The sequence below is a fragment of the Tenebrio molitor genome, chromosome 3 (genome assembly GCF_963966145.1).
Source record: "Tenebrio molitor chromosome 3, icTenMoli1.1, whole genome shotgun sequence".
Lineage (NCBI taxonomy): Eukaryota > Metazoa > Arthropoda > Insecta > Coleoptera > Tenebrionidae > Tenebrio > Tenebrio molitor.
In genome coordinates, this window is record NC_091048.1 from 7306387 (window position 1) to 7314572 (window position 8186).

The window sequence follows — 8186 nt, forward strand, 5'->3', positions numbered from 1 at the left end:
TTCATGCATACATAACTGTGCGTGAATATCAATTTTCTGAAGCAATTATGGAAAATAGTTATTTTTTTTCAACCGTCAAAAAAACATGACATTTATGCATCGTTATCAAGTCGCAAAGTATGTCATTTTTGATAAATATTTTAGCATCCAAGGAAAATTTTACAAAAATTAAAAAATTCAAAAATTTAAAAATGCGGTTGTAGAAAAAATAGTGTTTGTATTTCGTGCGAAAGATGATTGTTTTGTTGGCGCATTCGAATGTGTTTGAAGTCTCGACCTGACGGTTTCGACAAAAAAAAAAAATCATTCTCATGCCCCAACTAAAAAAAAAATCATTTTGCGTACTTAATACAAAAATAACTTTTTTCTACAACTGTCAAAAAAACGTGACATTTATGCATCGTTATCAAGTCGCAAAGTATGTCATTTTTGATAGTGAAAAAATATTTGTCAAAAAGTTTCCTTGGATGCTAAAATAGTTATATTTTAGCACCCAAGGAAACTTTTTGACGAATATTTTAGCATCCAAGGAAAATTTTACAAAAATTAAAAAATTCAAAAATTTTAAAATGCTGTTGTAGAAAAAATAGTGTTTGTATTTCGTGCGCAAGATGATTGTTTTGTTGGCGCATTCGAATGAGTTTGAAGTCTCGACCTGACGGTCTCGACCAAAAACTCATTCTCATGCCCCAACAAAAAACAATCACTTTGCGCACTTAATACAAAAATAACTATTCATTGAGACAGTCAAGAATAAATGTTGTTGTTGTTATCTATTATTTATAGCAATGCAATAAAAATTCAAATAAAACAATTGCTACATAAAAAATACTATATTCAAAAAATAGAAATTACGCCAAAACGGCTGAAAATAGGCATACATAACGTTAATGCAATTAAATTTTACAGAAAATCAGAATCTATAAAAATACCACATTCCTCAGTTCTTAGTTGTGTCAATTGTTCGAAGGCTGTGAGAGCACACCCTTCGTTCTCTTGCCTAAATTACAGGTAAAATGTTTTCTTTCTAACTAGCCGAAATATACCTACTTATTTTAGGAATCGCCACTTGGCCTGAAGGTAAAGAATAATTTCTGGTTGCCTGCATTCCAATTTTTTCTTCCGTGTAAATGAACGAAATTCCTTCACATTTTTGTCGTTTTTTTCAGATCTGTGATTTTTTTGGAAAAACGGTGATGGCACCAACCGCTTTAAAATTAAATTTCCGAGGGCCCCATACTTTTTTTTTTTTAAATTTCGAATTAGGTTTTAGTGTTACAGCTTCCTGCATAGTCCTCAAATTGCAATTTATTTTATTGTTATTTATAACGAAATCGAAAAAAGAAAAGTATGGGGCCCTAGAGGAAAGATGTATCTTTCAGATAAAAAATGGACCTTGCCTTCATCTGTTGTGGTTTTAAAGATATGGACGTTTAAAAACCACCATTTTTCGACCATTTCAAATCAGGTAAACCCCACCCTTAACAAACAGTTTGTCATCGTAAGATAATGAAGAGAATATATTTCTCAGTAAAAAATCTACAATATCTGAATTATTATCGCTTACCACTTGTCGAACATTTGCCATTATTAACACTAAACAACAAAAATGAAACACGTCAAGCCGTTAAAAACCGTTGAGTGCTATTGTGGGTGGTTCGAAACGAAGTAAACAAAAACCCTTACTCTGCATTAATGCGGTACGGTGCTGCCGTACCCAGAAACTGACTCGCTCTCGCCACCCAATACTTACTAACTAATTCCTATAATAAATATTTTTATGCCAAAGCCAAATGCCAATCAACTTACATTTTCAGTTAAAGTATATTATTTCAGTTTTTTCTTTTTCTATTGATTTTTTTTATTATTTTTAAGTGTAAAATTTAATAATATTAAATACATATTTCTTCTTCATCGAACTTAGTGAAGTTATATTATGTTATATTATTTCAAATAAAACGTAAACATAATATTAAAGCTTCTTATGGTCTGTAAATACTAAATTGATATTTAAATGTATAAAAAAAATAGGACCTAGGAGGAGAGGTATTAATTAGTGCTTAATTGAAAATGTTCACAAAAACCCACAGCTGTTCTCTCAATAAATATAAATTTCTATTATTTTATTAACAACTGAAAATGTTACTTTTTATTTAATAAGATCAATGAGAATTAAGTGATTCGTTAAAAAAAAACATTCCAAGCTAAAGACTGAAAGGCGGTGAGGTACGGCATGCAGTACCAACTGGGGAACAGCGATGCAATAATCTCGACGTTCTGCGCATCTGGCAACTCTGTCAAGCTTGTTGGCTACGTACCTGGCGTGTTCCACCCAGAGGAGACCTCTGTCGATGACCACTCCAAGGTACTTCACCGCCTCCTCGATCCGGATGTTTCCGTTTCCCATTCGGAGCTTTGGGTTCTTCCTGACGAGCGTCTTCCTGTTCTGTCCGAAACTGACCAAGCCTGATATGGCCGGAACAAAGATGTCGGTCGTCTTCTCTGGGGCGTACTCCAGTTTGTGGGCCGAGGCCCACAACTGACACGCTGCCCATGTTTTGTCCCAGGCTGCCTCGAGTTTTGCGAGGGAGCTCGCTGAGATCAGCACCAGCTGGTCGTCCGCGAACGCCTGCACTTCGACCGTGACGTCCTCCCCTGCTCTTACCTCGTCCATCCTTGCAAACCACTCCTCCATGTTTAGCAACCACAAGATGGGCCCCAAACACGATCCCTGTGGGCAACTTCTCGACGTCATGACCGTCACTCCTTCTGAAGTGACGCTGCGATTCTGCAGAAAGTCCGCGATGGCCCGCCCCAGATCCCCCGGACAGCCGCTTCGCGCGAGCAACTGCACGAGAGTGGGGTACCATGCCGAGTTGAAGGCGTTCTTGATGTCCAATGCCACCATGATCGCGTGCTTCGACTCTGTCACCATCTTGTAGGCTGCCCTCTCCTTTTTGAAGGTTTCTCGAAGCTCCGCTCGGCGCTCCTGGTTTCTCTCTCTGCATCTGGCTCCTCGCCTTCCGAACTACTGCCCGGATCCGTCTGAGTTTCGCATTCCACCAGCCGTTACCCTTCCTTTCTTTCCTGATCCCGCACGGGATGCTGGCTTTGCATGCCCGCATTGCCAACCCCTGGAGGGCGGAAGCTATGTCCTCAGCCGTGTCTTCTTCGAAGATCGCTCCTTTCCCTTTGATGGCGGCGTCGCTGAACAGCTGCCAATCTGCCTGGTGCACCATCATGGATCTTCTTCCTTTCCTTTGGTTGGTCGTTTCCCATCTCTCCGATGTCCACGCTGAAAGAGATGCTCCTGTGTTCGCTGAGCGTTTCTTCCTCTCTGACTACCCAGCCTTCCATCCTCGCGTCCCTGGAAAGAGTAATGTCAATCGAGCTCTTCTCATTGGCAGTCTCGAACGTCGGGGTTGATTCCCGATCGTTCTCTACCAGTAGGTTGGCTGCTCCGACTAGATCGATGATCTGTCGGTCCCTGGCGTCCTCCTCTTCTCCCCCGAATGTTGGATATCTCCCGTTGAGGTCCCCCGCGATGATGTCGGCTTTCCTCTTCTGCTGGCCAGAAGGTTCTCTAACACTAACACGTAGCAGTTACCTCGGCTGGAGCGAGGGAGTGGGCCCAGCAGGTCGGTGCTGACTGTCTCCCATGGCTGCCGGTTTGGTGTCGGGTACATCTTATCCGACGGTTGCTGCTGCGGCGTCTTGTACCTTTGGCAGGACGGGCAGCTCCGGACGTACTGGGCGGCCTCTCGGAACATGCCGGGCCAGTAGTACCGGAGCACCAGCCGAGCGGTTGTCTTCGCGATGCCCAAGTGACCAGCAGTGGGGGCGCCGTGGCACTCTCAGAACGGCGGCTCGAGCCGGCTTGGTGTCACTTAGCTCGGGTTCCGTGGAGTCGCTCATCCCGGATGCAGTAGTCCGGGTGAGCTGCTGGGTTCTTTTCCACCTCTCGTCGCATCTTGGTGTACCAGGTACACCCGGGGGCGTCTTCCAATGTCAACAGGTCTTCTGTAGGACAAAGGGCGTTGAAGGTTGCGTCTTGTTCCGAGGTCCATGCCCATTGGGCCCCTTTCTTCAGGAGTCGGTTCAGCGGGGTGGCGATCCGGGAGAAGTCAGGAATGAAGCGATGGTACCATGAAGCCATGCCTGACCTGACGAAGTGTCTTGGGGGTGGCCAGTTGCTGGATGGCGACTACCTTCCCTTGATCGGTCCGGCTGCCGTACCGACGTGGCCCAGGTAGTTCAGGCTGCGACGCCCAAACTGGCACTTGTCGGGGTTCAGCCTGAGGTTGGCGGTTGGTAGACGGCGAAAAACTTCTTGGAGTACCTCCAGGTGTTGCTCGAAGCACGACGATGTCGTCCAGGTAGGCAAAGCAGTACGGATCCAACTCTGGCCCGATGACCCCGTCCATTAGGCGCTGGAAGGTGGCTGAGGCCGAATGTAACCCGAACGGCATGACTCGGAATTGGTAGAGCCCCCGGGACGGGACCGTGATGGCTGTGATCGGTTTGCTGGCCGGGGTCAGGGGTATCTGCCAGTAGCCACTCTTAAGGTCGATGGTGGAGATGTACCGGGCTCGTCGTAACTTGTCGAGGATCACGTTGATGAACGGCAGTGGATATGCATCTTTGCGGGTCACCTCATTGACCTTCCGGAAGTCGATGCAGAACGGGTACTTGCCGTCCTTCTTCTTGGCCAGGACAATCGGCGAACTCCAGGGGCTGTCCGACGGCTCGATTACACCTTCAGCCAGCATCTTATCTAGGGGTTCCGTGGTTGGTATCGCTGCTTCACGGGTTCTGGATGCATAAGGCGGATCTCGTGTTGGGCCAGTGGTGTCAGTCCTCGGACGGTGTCAAACTGGGGAAGTTTTTCTGCGAGAACTGCCGAAGGCGCTGCGTCTCGTCTACGGAAAGAGTAAGTGGCAGATGTCACTGACCTGTACGGCTGGGTGCGCCGGCGTCGGTTGCACCGCGTCCCCGGCGCCTGCGGAACGTAACGAGGCGCTGCCCTCCTCCAGGTCGATATACTAACAAACAAAAAATACTTCTTAACAAAAATACAACCTAAAATCAATTATTCTTCATCTGAAGTAAAATTCAAATTGAATTCCACCTGGTCATAATTTAATTTTAATTTGATTTCTTCAATTAGAATTTTTTTCTTCTGAATTTTCACAAGCTTTTAAGGCTTGTCGCAATATCAGCTAAAAATTTTTCCTCAGGGCTGTTCTTACTTTCTAAGTAGCTGTCCAACCTTTGGTGCGTCGAAAAGGAAGTGTTTGCGCGCCTCCACTTCCCTCGTTTAAATGTCTGTTTCCGCTGCCGTAAAGTTAGCGCTTCTTTTTCTTTTTTGTCCATCAGCCTTTACGCCTTTTCCCATTGTGAAAACAATTTGCCCAAATTCACAAACACTTAACAAAAACAACTTTATGTGTTGTGATGCACGTTTGACGATTTAGTTTGACATTTAAATTTGCAAATTATTTACTGTTGTCATGACAACGTCACTCCATACCCGGTAACTTATCCGTAGCTTGCAATCTTTTCGTGAATTAGATTGCAATCGTGTCGGTAAGCACTTGTAGAGTATTTGCAAGTTGCAGTATCGATAACTATTTGCAAATTACTTTTCGTGAATCTCCCCCTTAGACGTAGGTATCTCACAAGATACAAGAACCCACCAAAAGCTACAGGAAAACTTCCAAAAGCGCCAGCAAGCGATTTTCGAATAAGTGACGACATCAAATACGGTAGTCTGATCACTATGTGATCCCAGTTCCTAATGGGAAAAGAAAAAGGTGCGCTGGAGCGGTTGTTCAAGTCGAGGGAGAACAATGTGCAGCATATATTGAAATGCGATGATAGAACTCATCAAAACAAATTACTTTTTTTTTATTTAAGATTTTTTCTAAAACTCTTTCTAAACGCAGATAAAATTTTCATTAGTTTGATCGTAAATTCTAGTACCCGCCAATGTCTCCGCGCGTACATTAAAAGCGAAAGAAGATAAAAACTTACATGGTTAAGCAAAAACGAATTCTTTGTTCGCAGTAAGTGAGTGACATTGAAGTTACGCAGCACACTTGATCAAGGGCACTAACCTTTAAATTAAATGTTTGAAATGACGCCCTCCGTTATCGATGCACGCTCGTTTGTCATTGGTCGAGTGTCAAGTAGGAGGTCGTGAATTTTTGCATAGTGGCAGGAGCTCCGCCCTTTCTGGGTCCGTGATGGCGGCCCGGCTGCCGTCCCGGATCACGCCCAGCGGTGCTCTCTTCTTTTTAAGTAGTTTGCTTATTTTGTAGAGAGTATCATCATTACTTTTGATATCTTCTAATTTCTTATCCCAGACATTACTGCGGTTGGTTTTAATTTCATTTCTAATTTTGTGGTTTAATTTGTTTATTTGTTCTTTAATGCTTGGGTATTGCGTTCGTTGCCAGATTCGCTTTAGTTTGTTTCTGTTTTTAATTTTTTGACTTGAGGAGTGATAATTTCACTTTCTAAGTAATGTCTGGGATTGAGTTATTGATTTCTATAGCGCTGTTTAATGTGTCCCTGAAAATTTTCCAATCAGTCTTTTTGTAACTGACTTTCGTCTGCTGTCGCACCTCTTTTTGTTGGCCTGAGAGCATGGACCCAGCGTTGGCATCGATGACATTGAGTTATAAATTTATTATTTGTGTGCCTCGTCCACTCGATGCGTGTGTTGAGCAACGTCCTGGCTTGCGTCTCGAGTTGGTTTTGTGTAATTGTTTTGTCAGTTATGACTAGATATTTTGGGCGATTTGTTCCCTTCATTTTATACATTTTTATTGTTTCAATATCATGCTCTTCTTTGAGGGCATTTTGCACCTCCTCCACTGACGGGTTTTGTCCCAGCCCTTGTGGTCGCAAACGAGTTCCTCCACGTGGTCAAATTTTTGCAGGACTCTACCTTTTTGATCCTTATCGGCAAACGAATTCCTCCAAGTACCTGTAATCGGATTAGAGACCGGCGGCGGCGGTCCATCTGGACTGGCCATTAGCCACCAGTTAAGATTTAGTAAAATGTTTAATTTTTTCCAATATTTTCAATAAGGTAGGTACCCCTACCCACCCTACTTAAAATTAAGGGTAAGTATATAACACTTAGTATCAATTTTTCTTGTGACAAGTTAACATTCTATCTCTGTGAACAATGAATGTTCAAAAAGTTATTTAGAGTGAAAAAGGAAACCCTTTATTGGTTATTAATGGTGCAAAAAATTTTAAAGCTAGTGTGATGAAAGATGGAAAAACACGCTGGAGGTGCACAGAAAAGTTTTGAGAAAGAATAAATACTTTGAAGTGTACCTGCTTTGCCATGTCATTTTCGTGAAATTAGCCCGTCCCTGATAATCTTCTACATTTCGCTACCTGACCTGACATCCACCTTGGTACCTGCATTTGGAGGAACTCGTTTGCGCCGGCCCTGGTAGGACAAATGGGTGGGTTTTCTCGTCTTTATGGGTGAACGAGTGGTAACTTGTTTCGGTTTGTGAAAGGACATTTTTAATCTTGTTCCAGTCTGCCTTATTTTGAGTGTAGGTGGTGGTGTTTTTCCTTGTGAACTTTATGCTATACTTTTTTCCGATGTTGCGGCGGAGCATTTATTCGAGGTCGTTAAAATTTTCGACAAAGCCGTGTATGATCACTGGTGGTGGTGGTCTCTCCTTATTTGCATTTCCGCTTGCTGCTAGTCTCTATTGGGCTGCTGCTAGTTCCCGCCGCTGCGGATTGCATTGTCTCCGAGACACGGTTCAGGGGCTCAAAAGAATTTCTAATTTTCAGCGGGGGAAAGTCTTTGTTGGAGTCAGGTAGGCGCTTGTTTCCTTTGACGGGCCCTTCCCAGCCCGTGCGGTCGTCGCCAATTGTTATATCGGTCTCCATTGTTTCCGGTGCTATTTTGTCACTTCCACTTTGACTATCGTGTTCAGTTTCACTTCCACATTCACTCTCACTTGTACTTAATTGTCTTATTCGCTTCTCTTTAGCAGCACATTGAACATTACTAGTTTTGAGTTCTTTTCTCAATTTATTAATTAACATACGCGCCTCGCGTCCCGAACATGCCGCCTCTGGCTGCAGGCATTTTAGTAGTGGACAGTTTTTCACTCGCACTATTTTTTTTTACTATTAGTTGTTCGGTT